Genomic DNA, 18,294 nt, shown 5'->3' with positions numbered 1-18,294 from the left:
TTTGTCCGGATGGTCATTCTGCTGTTCGGTCTAATTAGCATATTAGCTCTTTCTTATATAGGATCTTCTGTTTGGTTGTTTTCAACCTGTCCCTTCTCACCAGGGTTCAAGAAAATTACCCAAAGAAAGGTGCAGCCTGAACCACACTTCATTGGTGACTTCCACTCATGTGCCCTTTTTCCTCACTTGAAATAATCTGACTTGGGAAATTTTTAAATAATAGCAAGACAAGGACAAATCCAGGGACCTCTACTAGGGAGCATGGCCAAGCTCGTCCTTCAAATAGGAAAGGAAGAGAGATTAGCATTTATGATGTCTACAGGGGCTCAGCGTTGCACAGGAATATTTTTAGCAGATGACAGAGAAAAATGCAGGAAACAGGCTGATTGATTGACAGACAGCCCAATTTGTAATCTGGACATCTTTAATAAAGTCTGCAATGCAGGATTATCAATCTTTTCTCACCTCGATTTCTGCCCTTCACAAGGAGATGGCCTTGATTTTGGAGGCCAAAATAAGTGGCTTCTTTATCCAAAGGCTCGCTGTATATGGCCGAGCCCCAGTTGGGGTCAGTCCTTAGGAACCAAGTCTCATCAACTTTTCACAAGAAGAGAGTTTTTCTGACTAGTTACACATAGGGAATCAAGCTCTTTACATAAAGCCTTCCTGCATTTAAATGCAAGCAAAATACAGATGCCAACGTCCTCTGGATGCTGTAATGCTGTTCCAAGAAGCTAAAGTCACAATAAGCAAGTTTCGTGTGTCAGCTGAATGCAAAGCTCTCTCTATCCAGGATCTCTGTTGACTCGAACAACCCCTTGAAGCAGGTGCAGTGCTGTTCTTATTCCCATTCTGCAGATGAGCAAATGGAGGCTCTGAGAAGTTACATGATTTGCCTGAGATTACAAAATGTTGTACGTGTTGGAGCTCGAACCCCAACCCGGTCTGTCTGAGGGAGAGCCTGTTTTTAACTATGACATTATACTCCAATATTCTAAGGATTTTTAACAATGTTATCTATACATCATAGCATCGTAGGCCCTTACATTTCAGATTTTAAGACTTACGTATTAAATTGAATGTTTTCTATGATAATTTTAAAATGGGAGGTTGTATACCCCCCACTTATGCAGGATAGGGGTGTGGTATATTGCCTGTTATCTATTTTTAAGATCTTTTAGTCAATTTGTCTAAAAGTATTTCTTGCTTCCATGTGAATAATAAAATTCAAATTATAATTTTATAAATTCACAAATAAAAGCCAAAAGGAAATGCTATGACTGACATGCTTTGTGGAAAATAAACACATTGCAGATAGAACAATGTCTTTTCTAGCTTGCCTAACACCAAGACGAGTGAGATTTCCACATGCAATTCTGCTGCCCAGAATTTCTCTCTTCTTTTGGGGACAGGAGGCTGGGCTGGAAGGGGAGAATGTTGGCTAGATAGCTGCATATTTATCCTGTAAGAGCTTCTTTTTAAAAAAATATGTTTTTATTGATTTCAGAGAGGAAGGGAGAGGGAGAGAGAGATAGAAACATCAATGGTGAGAGAGAATCATTGATCGGCTGCCTCCTGCATGCCCCACACTGGGGGATAGCCGGCAACCCGGGCATGTGCCCTGACCAGGAACCGAACTGTGACCTCCATGTTCATAGGTCGACGCTCAACCACTGAGCCACGCCAACCGGGCTGGTCTTTGCCACTTGTGTTCATGTTCCCAGATAGCCTGTTCTAGGGCAGGGCCCACAGGAGATGCTGATGGGTACGCAGGCGCCCCTAAATGCCTGACTTCATGAATTCTCCCTTTTAACATCCACCAGTGTCCTTCTGAGTTCGGGAGCTGACTCAGGCCTGGCCTGTAGGAAGAGCAGTTAACTTGCATTTCTGGACTTCCATTCAGCTCCCCTCTCCAGGCCCACTTGGGTGGAAGAAGGCAGGCAGGCCTACAGCAGCTCACAGACCCCAGGTAGGTTGAATGTGAAATGCACTTTACTAGGCCCCTGGGTCTTCCAATGCTGTCCTCACGGAGCCTGAGGCACCCTCTCCCAACACGTCCAGCTGCACAGGAAGTGGGGTGGTTAGAGGGAATACACGGAGTGGTTCATTCTCCTGCCCCAAAGGATCTTGGGTAATGCTGGGCCAGAGCTGCTTGCCTCTCTCCCTGCAGCCCCATCCCACTCCCAGCAGCTAGACCAGGCGTCCTCAAACTACGGCCCGCAGGCCACATGTGGCCCGCCGAGGACATTTATCCAGCCCGCCGGGTGCCGCTGCCTGTCCTGCTTAGCAGCCGACTCGTCCTGGGCCCGCAGTGCACATAGGAATTTGTTCATAGTTTTTTTTTTAAACTATAGTCCGGCCCTCCAACAGTCTGAGGGACAGTGAACTGGCCCCCTGTTTAAAAAGTTTGAGGACCCCTGAACCCTCATCAGGGTAGAGAAAGGGGATGCCTGGGCCGTCAGCACAGGAAGTTAGCTTTATACCAGCCACCTGTTCCTGCTTAAAGTGGGGCAATGGGCCACGTGCAAACCTCTACCAAGAGCAGCTGTGTAGGAGAAGGGAGCGCAGCCTGCGCCTATCGGGACAGAGCAGGGCAGACCCTGGGAGCCAGGCTGGCCCTTTTCTCAGGCCCAGAGAGCTGGTGATTGAAGTGGTGAGTACCGGATGGCCAGGTAGGGCAGCTGGTCCAGTGGGTGCCCCCTCCGCCTCGACCATGGGTCAGGTCACCAGTCCCGCTCAGCTGGTTCTCGGTAGGGGAGGCCTAGGAGCCTGAAGACATCCTTCTCAGTGGGGGTGGGAAGCACTCGGCCAGGCCCCACCTTGAGACCTCGGGTGTCCCGCAACACAGCTGTGCTGAGGGCAAGCTCGTGCCCTTGGTCTTGGCCAGAGCCCACATGAAGCAGGTTGAAGTGGGCAGAGCCAGTGAAGTGGAACAGGGCACACGCAAACTCGCTGTAGGGCACAATGATGATGTCCAGTCGTCAGTGCCGTCCCAGGAATAACCCAGCCCTCGTCCTGGGAGCTGGCACACACCCAGGTACTTCTGCTGCTGACTATTCTCCTTCTGGCTCACCAAGTCATCGGTCAGGAGCCCTCGCTGTCACAGGCTGTTCAGGAGGTGACTAAAGATGCCTTGGTGAGACCAGCCATCCGGGTGAGTGAGCCGCACGTCCACATCACCACAGGGTGCTTTTCCCCATCGGTAGGAACGCCACACACAACAGCCCAGGGTGGAAGGCCTGAGCCGATTCCCAGACTGTCTGCTCAATCTCGGTAGCCTCCTCCCTGGGCATGCGTTCCAGAAAGTCATGGTAATGCTTCAGGCCGAAGGCCTGCTGGGTAGTCAGGGAGGCCCGGTTGCGAATGTCTTCTAAGCTCTGGAAACCCTGATGGTACCACATCTGGACAGTTTTGGTTCCAGCTCCCCAAATATTAGAGAAGAGTTCCAAGACAGGCATGCTATCACTGATGTAGTCCAGCTTCCGCAGATGTCCACTTTCTAGGATCACTACACTCTTCTCGGCCATCCATTTCCCAATCCCAGGGATACTCTAGGCTTCCTGGTAGGAGGTGACGGGCTTGTAGACGCTCTTAAGGGCATTGATGGCCTTGGCATAACCACGGGCCCTCCACTTGTCTCCCTGAACATTGTAGGTTTTGGCCAGCACTTCCAGCTTTTCTGTGATATGGGTGTTGTGGTTGGTCATCTTCTGAGTCGAAGGCTGTGCACAGACCCACTTATCCAGACCCTCAGGGGATGGACTAGGCTCACCATCTCCCTCAGGGGGGGATGGGGTAGTGGCCACTGATCAGGGCTTCCAAATCAGCTGCGCTAACTTGGGCCTCTTTCCCGTCACTGGTTTCATCATCAGAGCCAGGTGGGGCTTGGGTGTTTGGAGCTTCTGTCCTCTGGGGAGGAGATGCAGGTCTAGTGGGACTAGGTTGTCCTGAGCAGAACTGCACAGGCTCCAGGAGAAGAGTCCTGGTCTGCCTTACTGCGCTGTGGTTGGTTCAGGTACCTGTTGGGTATGAATATGCTAAATCCTAGTATGTCCACTAGCCTTCTCTCCTGCAGGCACAAGCTGAGCCAGGCTGACTTTTCCAGCTGAGCACCTGAGGGCAGTCTAAGGGGCAGAGGGCTCGCTCCCAGCCATGCCATCATTCACCACAATGTGAGGGACCCCTGGGGCCTGAGCAGAGTCTATTTGGCCACCAAGTTGGACAATCTGCTTCTCAAAGAGTTCTGCCCGGGCTCGCCCAATGCCAGTGGGCACAACATGGACCCTCAGGGAACTCAGCCACTCTCTTTTTTTTTTTTTTTTAATATATTTTATTGATTTTTTACAGAGAGCAAGGGAGAGGGATAGAGAGTCAGAAACATCGATGAGAGAGAGACATCGATCAGCTGCCTCCTGCACACTCCCTACTGGGGATGTGCCCGCAACCAAGGTACATGCCCTTGACCGGAATCGAACCCGGGACCCTTCAGTCCGCAGGCCGACGCTCTATCCACTGAGCCAAACCGGTCAGGGCTCAGCCACTCTCTTGCTTCTTCTCTGTCTTCCCTCTTGGGAATCTTTGCAAGTGCTTTTGATGATGGATTGGCATGGATTTTCTTCTGCTGGAAAATGCCTTCAAGATGCCCCTGGGGTCCATTGAGGTATGGCTGGATCCCAGGCTTTCTAGCAGGGCAGCCAATGAGAATGGATGAAGAACAGCTTCTCTTTTATTTTCTGTTCTCTGCAGATAGCTTCAAGCTTTTTTAAAAATTTAAACATAATGAGAAAGAAATGCCATTTATTGTTTGTGGTATGATGGTTTCAATATCTAAAGTCTCTGTAGATCCAGTTCTGTTGCCTGCTTTTGCTGGTTTTCACTCCTGGAGTAGGTTTCCTTGTGTGCCTGGTTATTGTTGACTATCATCCAGGTGTTTTGTGTTTTTTTCAATGTATAGGAATAATCTGAGACCTAATGTAAAAGCACCTGTGCCCAGAGACCTGCTTCCCTAATGGAGCCATACCAGTCTGGGCCCACCCTAAACCAAGTCCAAGGCCGGAGGTTTCCTGCACCAGGACAGGCTGGGTAACCAGAACCTGGGCTGTAATTCTGCATGAAGGCTGCTCCACTTCCAGGCCACCCTCTTCCGAGGATGTAGCCCTGGGGCCCCAGCTGACTGCAGTGAGGACCTCCCTCCCTGGGCTGGCTCCTGGCCTCCATTCTGCCTTCACTTCCCAGCGGGCTGAGCAGCATGGGATCAGTAGCCCTCAGGGCAAAGGCAGCCTCTGTTCACTCCCCTCTCTGGTTCCTATTCTTTCCCCTGTTGACCTAGTCATTTCTTTTTTTTTTTTCTTTTTTTTTTTTTTAATATATTTTATTGATTTTTTACAGAGAGGAAGGGAGAAAGAGAGTTAGAAACATTGATGAGAGAGAAACATCAATCAGCTGCCTCCTGCATACCTCCTATTGGGGATGTGCCCGCAACCAAGGTACATGCCCTTGCCCGGAATCGAACCTGGGACCCTTCAGTCCGCAGGCCGACGCTCTATCTGCTGAGCTAAACCAGTTGGGGTGGGCAAACTTTTTGACTCGAGGGCCACAATGGGTTCTTAAACTGGACCGGAGGGCCGGAACAAAAGCATGGATGGAGTGTTTGTGTGAACTAATATAAATTCAAAGTAAAGGAGCGGAGGGGAGAGCAAGAGAACCGGATAGAACAGCCGGATCCGGCCCGCGGGCCGTAGTTTGCCCACGGCTGGTTAGGGCGATCTAGTCATTTCTTACTGTCTTGTCAGCAATTTCATACTATTTAAGAAGATTTTAAAAAATATTTTATGCAGCTTTCATAGTTGTTTCCAATAGGAGAGTTGGTCCAAAGAGTTTAGCCTGCCGTTGCTAAGAAGTCTCATCCTATAAGTTTCTCAAGAAATAATTGACTCAGACCAAATTTGGGAGCCTAGTAATACTTGAAATTTGATGTGTGTGTCTTAAGACAGAATAATAGATTTTCCAGCAAACATATCTTTAACTGTGCCCACTGAGGTCTGCAGTTCACAGGAGGCTGGGTTAGGGTCCTCAAACGAAGGGGGGACCTAGAGGTGGGAAGGGAAGATTGTAAGAGTCACCCCAGCATCAGGCTCACTGGCTCTGCCAAGAGCGGCTGTACAACCTGGCCAATAATGCCAGCTCCTGGCTTGTTTTCTCAGCTGGAAAATGACAATAATAATAATAATGCCAGTCTCACAATGTTGTCATATGGATTCAATGAGACTAAATAATACATGCAGAGCCTTTAGCACAATGTTAAGCGTCTGATAAACAGGATGATTATTATTGTCCCTAAGATGCTGATGTCCTCAGACACATGCACACATGCTCACCAGACTGCCCCCTCTTCTCCACACATGCACGCAGACCTAGATGAGAACCATAGCCCCGGTTAATGATGATTTGAATAAATCACTCAATTCTGATGGTCTGGATGCTAAGGACATCATTCTGAAGAACTTAAAGGCAGGCCTCCTGGATTTTATCTCCTTTAACTCATTCTGTGACCTACAAATTGAAAGGAGGACAATAATTCAGATGTGGGCAGGGCCTGGAGATCCTCCCCGATATAAGATAGCCCCGCAGCCACGTGGCAAGTTGTGCTGTTGGGATGAAGCAGAAGTCTGTTTGAAAATAATCAAAAATTCTCTCAGGAAGCCCAATTATATTTTTACATCAGGAATCAAAATGCTGGTGCCGCAGCCTTCAGCCTATCACTCACAGACCTTTTATCCTGTAATTAAGCCAGATCTGCTGCTGGGCTAATTCTTCCCTGAATGACACCACCCTTTGAGCCAGCCCGTATGTCGGCAGAAGACTTCACTCTGATGATCTATTACACCAATACATCACCGCAGTGAGCTGCCTCCTTAATGATTTATCCATAACACATCATCAGAATGAGACGCACTCATAATATATTGCTCAATAAGTCTGCGGTGGCCACGGGGAAAGCCACGAGCAGCAGCCGAGTCGGTGCCCTTACATGGCTGGTGTCAGCCCGCGGGGCCCATGCTGGGCTCTCCCTCCCTAAACAAATGTTTATGTAGGTGGGAGGGCTCTCATGCCAATAGCCTTTTAAAATATGAAGAACCATGACCTTAAGAAAGGCCTATAAATCCAGAGCAGAAAGGCCCGCAGTGGGTAGTGGAGTCCACCCCTCTCAGCCTGTCAGATAGGTAGAAAGCATTTTTCTTTCAGCTCTTACTTAGCAGAAGGCCAGGGCCACTGCACCGCACAACTCCAACGGGCGCCGTCGCATTGTAGTCTGCGCAATGGTACCTCCTAGAGTTGTGCAACGTGCAGGCCGCGCCACCTCACATGGCAGCCCTGTAGGAGGCCTTGGTCAACAGCATAGGCGCTGGCATCTGACTGCCTGTTTGAATCAAGGTTCTGGGAATAACCCTACTACGTGGGCTTGCTGTGAAATTGCACAAGGTCATGTATGTAGAGCACCTATCACATAGGGAGCACTCAGCAAATGCCAGGCAGGACTGATAGCAACTTGAACAAATCCCGAGAGCCAGGAAAGCTGCAGGTCCAGGGCTGGTAGCAGGCAGACCCTGTGTATTGTGCTCTTCATCCTGTGGGGCCCTAATTTTTATGTATGTACTAGAGGCCCAGTGCATGAAATTCATGCATAGGTAGGGTCCCTAGGCCTGGCTGGTGATCAGGGCTGATCTGTGGGGCGACCAGTGGGGCAACTGGTGGGGCAATCGGGGCCCCCACTCGCACCTGCCTTGGCCTGGCACCGCCTGCTCACTGATCACCCCACCAGTTGATCCACAGATGGTGACCAACAGGGCAGTCAGGGGCCCCCACTCACACCCACCTTAGCCTGGTGCCGCCTGCTCACCTGCTCCACCATCCTGCTGCAGTCCCACTCTCTACCAATCTCTCACGTCCCCTTCCCCCCACACCAGCCCGGCCCGGCCCAATCAGCCCCATTGGGGCTGGCCAGCCAGACCCCACCCATGCACGAATTCGTGCACTGGGCCTCTAGTACAGCAGTCGCCAACCGGTGGTCCATGAGGTCCAAAAGGTTGGCGACCACTGGTTTAAGGAAACCTTTGGAGCAGTGGTCACAAACCAGTGATCCACAGACCACTGGTGGTCCGTGAGGTTCGAAAGGTTGGCAGCTGCTGCTCTAATAAATATATAACAATGATAGCTGGCTCTTCGACAGGCGGGCATGTTTTAAATGCTTTATGGATACTAAATTATTTAATCTTCATTAGCTATCATTAGCCCCCTTTTGGATATGAGGAAACTGAGGCAGAGAGAGATTAAGTAATATGCCCAACATCGCAGAACTAGTAGTAAGTGGCAGAGCTAGAGTCTGGCCCCAGGGCCATGCTCTTAAACACCACCTAATATCTGTCTAGTCTTACAGTAGAATACTATACAGCAGTGAAAACAGATTAACTGAGGGCTGTGAGCCGCTCCAGCAAATTAACTGAACCTAGGGTGGGGTTCATTGGAACCCCTGACTTATAGCCTGCAGGTCAGAAGCACCAGTGATGCCCTTGGCTTCCAAGTGCATCTACAGTGTGTCTTTGCATATCTGGGGGGAAGCAGTCTTGTGGGACTGAGCCCTTAATCTGCAGGATCTCTGGGTAAATAGTGTCAGAACTGAATTAAATTGTAGGATACCCAGCTGGTGTCACAGAAATTTGCTTGTTGTGGGGGGAAATCCCCACACATCTGGTGATTGCAAAGAAAGTGTTGTATGTGAGTAGTAAAGGAGACTCACGGGGGAGAAACACACAGCAGGGAAGACTGGATTATTCCTATAGGGGAAGGGAGAAAACTGAGTTTTTCCCTCACAGCAATGCTCCAGAGGAACCATACCAGCTCCCTAGGGCTGCCATACCAATCACCACAAATCGAATGGCTTAAAACAACAGTAATTTATTCCTTCACAGTTCTGGAGGCCAGAAGTCTGGAATCCATGTTATCTGGTCCACTGTCTCGGTATCACAGTGCTTGTGTTCAGGTAACCTTTATTTTATTTAATAATTCCACATTCACGTCACTTTTATTATAGTATAACTAGAGGCCCGGCACATGAAACTCGTGCATGGCTACAGTCCCTAGGCCTGGCCTGCCATCAGGGCCATCTTTCCCAGCTGCCCGCAGCTGGCCCCACCCCCCGCTGCCACCCACCCCTGATTCCCCGTTTGCCATCTGGTGATCAGTGCCTGATGGCCAGGGGACGGGACCGAAAGGTTGGCTGTTCCTGCCCGCTGGCTGGCCCCGCCTCCACCGTGGGTCGCCCTCTGTGTGTGGGGTGACCGGTGGGGTGGGGGCCTTGGCCTGGCACTGCCTGCATCCCCTGCCACCCAACCCCAGTTCCCTGTTCGCCATCAGGCAATCGGAGCCTGCGGCTGGGGAAAAGGACCGAGAGGTGGTCACTGTGCCTCATAGTGACTGGTCCAGCGGTTGTTCTGGTCATTCTGCCATTAGGGTCAATTTGCACATTACCCTTTTATTATATAGGATAGAGGCCTGGTACATGGGTGGGGGCTGGCGGCCTGCCCTGATGGGGGCCCTGGATCGGGGGGCGGGTCTCCGCTGGGGGGCAGGGCTGGCTGGGGCGAGGGACCATGGGAGGTTTGCATGCCAGCACCACTCCCAATCTGGGTGGGGGTCCCCACTGGGGGGCGTGGCTGGCCTGGGTTAGGGGCCACACCCCAGATTGGGATGGGGGTCCCTGCTGGGGGATGGGACCAGACTAGGTGAGGGGCTGCCAGGGGTATGAAGGCCAGCCACACCCCTGATCTGGGTGGGGGTCCCCACTGGGGGGCAGGGCTGGACTGGGCGAGGAGCTGGTAGTTCTGGTCATTCTGGTCGTTCCACTGTTTTGGTCACTGGGCTTTTATTATATAGGATTGTTGTTTATTATTAGTAGCTGTTGTTCATCTCTTAGTGTGCTTAATTTATAAGCTACACTTTGCCATAGGTCTGTATGTATAGGAAAAAAACATAGCACAGAGAGGGTTTGATATTATCCTCGGTTTCAGGCATCCACTGGGGATCTTAGAACATATCCCGTACATAAAGGGAGATGATTGGAGATGACTCCAATCTCTGCCTCTGTCTTCACATGGCTGTCTTCCATCTTTGTGTGTGTGTGTGTGTTTCCAAATCTTTCTCTCTTTCTAAGGACTCTAGTCACTGGATTAGGGACCAAGCTAATCCAGTGTGACCTCATCTTAACTTGATTACATCTGCAAAGACCCTATTGCCAAATAAGGTCACATTGAATTAGAACCTCAGCATATCTTTTGGGGTGACACAATTCAACCCAAAACAGAACCTCAGTAAGTATTACTACACAGAGGAACTAGAATGGAAGAGAGAATCTAAGTTAGCTAAATCCTCATCTACCTTAGCAGAAAGCCAAGAGACAATGACTGCAGTTGGTAAAAGAAGCATGGTGGTATAAGTGGGGATTATTTGTGTGAAGGTGATCACCAGAAGCACTAAAAACTGACATGGTTAACAGTGGTCGGCCCCAGGGACAGGCCTGCAGCAGGAAGATATGGAGAGCCTGTTTAGGGGACTTTGGGGAAATTTCAATATGGACTGGTTATTAGGTGATATTACATAACTAGAGGCCCAGTGCATGAAATTCATGCATGGGGGTAGGGGGAGGAGGGCTGTCCCTCAGCCCAGCCTGCACACTCTCCAATCTGGGACCCCTCGAGGGATGTCAGACTGCCAGTTTAGGCCCAATCCCAGTAGGATAGGGCCTAAATGAGCAGTCGGACATCCCTCTCACAATCCAGGAATGCTGGCTCCCAACTGCTCGCCTGTCTGCCTTCCTGATTGCCCCTAACCGCTTCTGCCTGCCAGCCTGATCACCCCCTAACCACTCCCCTGCCAGCCTGATTGATGCCTAACTGCTCCCCTGCCAGCCTTATTGCCCCTAACTGCCCTCCCCTGCAGGCTTGATTGCCCCCAACTGCCCTCCCTTGCAGGCCTGGTCCCTCCCAACTGCCCTCCCCTGCTGGCCTGATTGCCCACAACTGCCCTCCCCTGCAGGTCTGATCCCTCCCAACTGCCCTCCCCTGCTGGCCATCTTGTGGCGGCCATCTTGTGTCCACATGGGGGCAGCCATCTTGTGTGTTGGAGTGACAGTCAATTTGCATATTACTCTTTTATTAGATAGGATAGAGGCCTGGTGCATGGGTGGGGGCTGGCTGGTTTGCCCTGAAGGGTGTCCCGGATCAGGGTGGGGGTTCCTTTGGGGTGTGGGGTGGCCTGGGCAACGCCCCCCGGTGACCCAAGCAGAGGCCCTGGTATCTGGGATTTATTTATCTTCTGTAATTAAAACTTTGTAGCCTTGAGTGGAGGCCAGGGCGGGCGGAAAGCTTGGTTTCCTCCATCGCTGAGGAAACCCAAGCCTCCTGCTCTCTCCAGCTCCGTGGCTGCTGCCATTTTTGTTGGGATTTATTTATCTTCTATAATTGAAACTTTGTAGCCTTGAGTGGAGTCCAGGGCTGGCCAGAGTGTGCGGGAAGCTTGGCTTCCTCCATTGCTGGGGAAACCCAAGCCTCCTGCTCGCTCTGTGGCCACAGCCATCTTGGTTGGGTTAATTTGTATACTCACTCCTGATTGGCTAGTGGGCATGGCTTATGGGTGTAGCCAAGGTATGGTCAATTTGCATATTACTCTTTTATTATGTAGGATTACTGTTCATTACCATTTTGTTAAGCTTTCTAATGGTATTATGTTGATGTAAGAAAAGGTCTTATTCTTCAGAGAAGCAGGTTGAAGCCTTGGGTGAGAAGTCATGTCTGCACCTGCTTTAAAATCCTTCAGAAAAAATACAGATGAGCAAATATGGCAAAACATTAATAATGGTTAAGTCTAAACAAAGAACATCTGGAGGATCAGTTTACTCGCTCTACTTTTATGAGTGGTTCCACTATCAAAATTTTAAAAGTGAAGAGATTTTTAAATAAGTCTTGGAATGTGCTTGCTCTCCACACCCTTTCACTCTTCTTGAGCCTGGAGACTCAAAGAATAGGACCTCTGAGGTCTTGTAGTTCAATCCCCTTAGGTTACAAATGGCTAGATAGGTGTTATGACATCCCAGTCACACAGCCAATTAGTGGATGAACTGGGACTGGGGTCTCCAGGAGCCTCATCCAGGGCTCCATCTACTCTCCCATCCATTGTCTACCTAAGTTAGGGGCTAAAGGAGCTATTTTTAAGGTCAGTAAGCAAAGGTGGTAGCTTTTTTTTTTTTAATGCAGACATTGCCCATGGGTCCTTGAGTTCTCATATATAAGAAATCTTGATTATACCCTGAAAGTTTTATTCTCCTCAACATGCCAGTAAAGTATACTTGAGTCCTTTAGCTCTTATATTAACCCCTTTGGGTTTTAGCAATGCGTGTCAGCTGAGCAATAAGCATCTATCATCTGTCTTTTATTAATATTCATCATAAGTGGCCAACAGCTCAGGGGAACTAATTCCTGCAGATGGGACTTTCCTAAATTTGAACTTCTTGACTTTACAAGTATTCAAAATGCTTAAGAAGCCAGTCTAGACACTACAGTCATCAAAAGGGAAGGAATAAGCAGTTGCAATCTTGAGAACACACTGTATTGGAGGTTAACTAGTTGCCCAGAAAGCCAGGCAAGACATGGCTAGCATGTGCAGGACTGTAGAACATTCTGGTGCCCTGTGTCTGTCTGCAGCTCAGGTTCCCAGACCCCTCCTATCCATCTGGCCTGTCTACCACCGTCCTTTCTCCTCTCTCACATCCAAAAGTAGGGAGGTTAGGGATGTGGCAGGCTTGGCAAAGACAAGCTTTACCTTAGGATTTAAGCTGGAATTTTCTTGTTCTAACAAGAGGCAGGGTATGACTGGACAGGGAAACCAGGAGACAGGACTCAGGCACACTCACAAGGGGAGCCAGACGCCGGTCTGAAAAGGGGGACCCAGCCTCTGGGATCCTCAAAGGAGGATCCAGCAGCAGTGGAAACACAGCCATTGTCCCTGAATTATACCCTTAGGGAGCTAGAAGCCTTGATGAATCAGTGACATAGAGGCCAGGGCAGGGGAGTGGTTCCGGCGGGAAGACAGGCTTGAAGAAGGGATGAGCTCCTGAAGGGCGAGGAGGCCGTGGCCCGCTGCTGAGCTGGAGTAGGGCTGTCACCTCATTTGGCAGGAGTCAGGGGAAGCTACGGATAAAGTTCAGGATGCTCCTCTCTCCATGTTAGTATTCAGGAGATAATCCTGAGCATGCTTAGGGTGTGAGCCTCCCACGTGACCAGAGGCAGGGGAGTGCACAGCCCACATGCAGACAGACCAGGGTCAACTGCAGTGAGAGAGGCACAGGACAGTGACAAGGCCATGAATAGATCCTCTGGCCCTCCGGACTACTCTCCCACCCCACCCACCTCTCACAAGGAGGACCAGAGGGAGTTCCAGAAACTCCTGCCCCAGTTGCTGAGCAGCTCCGGGGCTCCAGGAACAATATCTCTGAGGTTGGACCCATTTTCTTTATTGGGCCTCTAGGTCGTGACCCTCTCTCCCCTCTCCACAATCTGGAATACAGGGCGGAAGGAAGAAAGGAGATAAGTTTACCATAAGGAGAGCAGGAGAAGCATCAATGAGGAAGGAAAGAGACAGAAGGAATGTTATGAAGACATTGGTTTCTACACACATACACACACACACACACACACACACACACACACACACACGCACAATCTGCCTAAGACAGAGGTCGGCAAACCGCGGCTCATGAGCCACATGTGGCTCTTTGGCCCCTTGAGTGTGGCTCTTCCACAAAATACCACGTGTGGGCGTGCATGTACAGTGCGATTGAAACTTCGTGGCCCGTGCACAGAAGTCAGTTTTCGGCCTGGGCGAGTCTGTTTTGAAGAAGTGGCATTAGAACACTCAAGGAGCCAAAGAGTTGCATGTGGTTCTCGAGCCGCGGTTTGCCAACCACTGGCCTAAGAAATCCTATCAATACTAATAAAAGAGTAATATGCTAATTAGACCGGGAGACCTTCTGGAGACCTTCCAGACGTCCTTCCAGACAAAACTAGGGGCTTGGCTGGCCTGCAAACGGCCCCCAAACAGCCCTCAGCCCCTCACCCAGGCCAGACACACCCCCCAGCAGGGACCCTCACCCCATGGGGGCGTGGCCATCAGCCCCTTGCCCAGGCCCACCCTGCCCCCAGCGGGGACCCTCACCCCGATGGGGGCATGGCCAGCCTGCAAACAACCCTCATCCCCTCAGCCAGGACAGCTATGCCCCCCAGCAGGGACCCCCACCCTGAAGGGGGTGTGGCCAGCCTAAAAATGGCCCTCAGCCCCTCACCCAGGCTGGACACGCCCCCCAAGGGGACCCTCCACCCTGATGGGGGCGTGGCTGGCCTAAAAACCACCCCAACCCCTCGCCCAGGCCACACTGCCCCCGAAGGGGACCCCCACCCTGATCCAGAAGACCAGCTGGCCCCCACCCATGCACCAGGCCTCTATCTATACTAATAAAAGGATAATATGCTAATTAGACTGGGAGACCTTCTGGAGACCTTCCCAGAAGTCCTTTAGACAAAGTCATGGTGGTGGAGCCAAGGCAGAGGCGGTTAGGGGCGATTAGACCAGGAGGGGAGGGCAGTTGGGATGATCAGGCTGGCGGGGGGGGGGGGGCATTTGGGGGTGATCAGACTGGCAGGGGGGGCAGTTGGGGGTGAGCAGGCCAGTAGGGTGGCAGTTGGGGGCGATCAGGCTGACAAGGGGGTGAGAAGGCTGGTGGGGGGTGCAGTTGGGGGCAAGCAGGCCAGCAGGCAGAGTGGTTAGGGGCAATCGGGCAGGCAGGCAGGGGAGTGGTTAGGAGCCAGAGGTCCTGGGTTGCGAGAGGGATGTCCCAACTGCGGGTTTAGGCCCAATCCCAGTCCCAGATTGGAGAGGGTGCAGGCCGGGCTGAGGGACACCACCCCCACCCCATGCATGAATTTCGTGCACCGGGCCACTAGTGCTACATAATAAAACCCTAGTATGCAAATTGACCGAACAGCCCAACGACTGGTCGCTATGACACACACTGACCACTAGCGAGCAGACACTCAACACAGGAGCTGCCCCGTAGTGGCCAGTGCACTCTCACAGGGGGAGCATTACTCAGCCAGAGAGGGTGCAGGCCGGGCTGAGGGACCCTCCCTCCCCCCCGCCCAGTGCATGAATGTCGTGCACCGGGCCTCTAGTAACTAAATAAAAGCAAATTTTTCAGTGAAAGCTAGCAGCATGGTAAGTTCCAATAATGAACAAGTTCCCAGGATGTTCTTTAGTTTCCTCCTTTGTCTTTTTTTTTTTAATTGATCGATTGATTGATTGCTTTGGTGCTAGAAGGTTGGAGAAAGATAATGGAGATAGCAACTACTTGGGGGGAGGGGATGAGAAAGGATAAGTGGTTAAACCAGTGACTGCTGAAAAGATACACAGTACCATTTTTTCCTTTCTTCTCTGTTTTAATCCAATGCACACTTGTCTCCACCCCGTGGGAATCAACAGTTGCTGAACCCCTTCCAAGCACTGAGAGCAAAGACTGACTCGTGCCAAGAATTTTGTTCATGTTCTCACTAAATCTATAAAACAACTTGATGAGGTAGATGTTGGTGTTCCGGTTTTACAGATAAGGAAATTGAGGCTCAAGTTATTCACTCACTTACCTAATGTCACAAGACAAAGCAATCGATCAGGGTTTCTCTCCGAGGCCTGGGTTTTTTCCACTACTCCGCCCTGCCTCCCTCCCTCCGCCCTGCACAGCAAATTCACCAATGTGTGTCACTGCCGGGAGAAGGTAAGAAAACACTGCTCAGGGCAGTCTCCAGGGGCTCAGCACAGTTAGCTCCTTCCTCTCCAGCTCATATTGTGGTGCAAACAGTGCTGGTTCCCCTCCCCGCTAGCCCCCAGGCCTTTGTCATTTGTCCTGCGGCCTAACCGCTCCCATCTCTACCCTATCCCACACACCCCAGGACCTCAGCTTCCTAAGTCTCAGCCAGAACATTATTTTACAAGGACACTCGCCAACCTTGAAAGATGAGGTACCCCGAGGCAAAGAAATAAAATTATTGTCGTTGAACAGCATGATAGTGCAGCGCCATCTAGTGGTGCTGGGGCCAACGGCCCTGACATTTTCAAACAATCAATACCTCATTATTAACCATAATCACGACGTGGTGTTTACTTTTGGAGAAACGTTCAGTAGCAAGGGATGCACATGCACTGTTCTGCATGTTTCAGAAGCCTGCGATCCTAAATGCCACAATGACTATTACACAGTGTCCTGCCCCAGAGCAAACAGGAGGGAGCGGGGATTGATTGTCTATCTTTTTCATCTGAGCTGCTCACCAAAAACAAAGCATCCCTTGAAGCCACTGACCTTTCACTAACTGCTGGGAGGGAAATGCTTGATAAATAATAAATAGCCCACTACTGGATGGTGCTTAGAAGCATCTTTTAATTAAAAGAACCGAGCCACTAGAAGGTCAGGTGACTGACATTTAAGTTCCAGCCCAGGAAAAGCATCCGTCGAGGGTAAAACTAGACCCAAAATGTAATTTCATTGTCAGCTAGCATTGGACAAGAATCCCCTCTCTGTAATCTGCACAGATGGAGGGGGCAGTGGCTGCTACATTTTGTAGGGGACATAACACTTAACGTCCTGCCTCCTTTGCCTTCCCCTAGCAACCTTTTCATCTTCGTGCTGCGGCAATAACCACTTGTCTGGCTCAGCATCTCCACAGATGCTGCTCCAGGGCTGGGCTCATCCAATCAGAGACCCGCCTGCCACACTGAGCGCTACCCTGGCAGTGACATGAAAGCCATTTCTTGTCTTTTCCACAGGAGAGCAGGTGCCCTTCCTCCATCAGCCAAGGTGACCTCGACCAAGTTGCTCACTGAACCTGCTCGAGCATCCATCTCGCTGAGCACCCTCGAAGAGTCAAAACACGCAGCTAAACTAGCCGGTCAGTCCTCCACCTTTTGGCTGTTCTGGAATAGAGTTCAGGAGCACAGAGACCAGGAACAAAGTAATAACCCCACCCCCTGTACATGACTCACCTTCTCTTGTCCCTAGCTCTACAGTCCTCTAGCTGAGGCCAGCTGGTGTTAACTATCACAGCCACATCATGTCACATACCCCTAGCTCCTACGCAGTCAGGAGAACTGCCAGCCCAGTTCTGAGTCAGACATGGTCACAGCTGAGAGCTGGGAAGGATAGATGAGGCCCCGCACTCTCACGTGCCTCGTCGAGATTCCCAAGAGCAGAGGCAGGCCCCAGTGCTAGCCTCCGAGAAAATCTTATCATCCCACTGGAATGACTTTGTTTAAAAAAGAATCCAGTGAATGTTTTTAAGTAGCGAGCCATCATTTCTTCAGAGAAAAGTATCATTTTAATAAAATTAGGAATCCCTGGGAGGCACTGATTTTTTTTTTTTCTGTAATAACGTTTTCATTATCTGAGAACACTATTATACAAAATTACAAAAAGAATTGGGCTTGCCTTTTAAGGACACACAAATCAAGGGTCAGGTCTGTCCAGCAAAAAGCAAAAAGAGAACTCACTAAAATCTGGAGAATCCAGGGCCACTTACATGGGCCTCACTATTTTGATGATGGAAGATGTGGGACCTGTTTCCTTTGCTGGCTTTCTCATTCCTCCTGCCCTTTAACTGAGAGCACTCACCTGGCTCAGCCCCCAACATCTGTGTCTCTCTATACTCCCCTTGGACGGCTCATTCACTCTCCTGGCTCCAATGCTTCCTCCCCTTCTCCCAACACCTGACCCATATCACCGTCTGCCACCGGAACGTTGCTCCGTCACCTCTAATGCAGTATGTTAGGTATTGAAGCTCTTCCACACCTGTTTGTTAGTGATGCTATTGATCTGGTCACTCAGGCTTATAGCCTTGGGATCTCTGCCTCCAACTGGAATGGCTGCTCAGAGAACAAAGTCTCCTCTTCCCGCCCTCGTTGCCCACTCCCCCAACCACATTCTTTATGTCACATCCGGGCAAATCTGCCTTTGACCTGACTCTGCTTTCACGACAATACTTCCTCATTCAAACTTTCTTATACCCAACTGAATCCCTCTTAGAGTTTCTGAGGCCACCATGATCGGATCCCATCCTACCTGGTCAAACCTGCTTTTCACTCCTCAAGAGTCATAAAAGCACCTGTCACATATATGACAAGTGGGCTTTGCATTCATCATACCCA

At 50.5% G+C, this 18,294-nt stretch overlaps 1 pseudogene across 1 annotated transcript; it reads right to left on the bottom strand.

The window, feature by feature from the left end:
- Positions 1-2,723: 2,723 nt before the first annotated feature.
- On the bottom strand, positions 2,724-4,608 carry LOC308255221 (DNA polymerase lambda-like; annotated as a pseudogene). Its single transcript has 2 exons — positions 4,542-4,608; positions 2,724-3,560 (listed from the first exon to the last, which is right to left on the bottom strand). The product of its transcript is annotated as a DNA polymerase lambda-like (transcript).
- Between the last annotated feature and the right edge of the window lie 13,686 nt (positions 4,609-18,294).

This window comes from Plecotus auritus, assembly GCF_963455305.1.
Source record: "Plecotus auritus genome assembly, chromosome: 7".
NCBI classification, from domain to species: Eukaryota; Metazoa; Chordata; class Mammalia; order Chiroptera; family Vespertilionidae; genus Plecotus; species Plecotus auritus.
The sequence above is the reverse complement of the archived record's forward strand: the minus strand, read 5'-3'. Positions and strand labels throughout refer to the sequence as shown.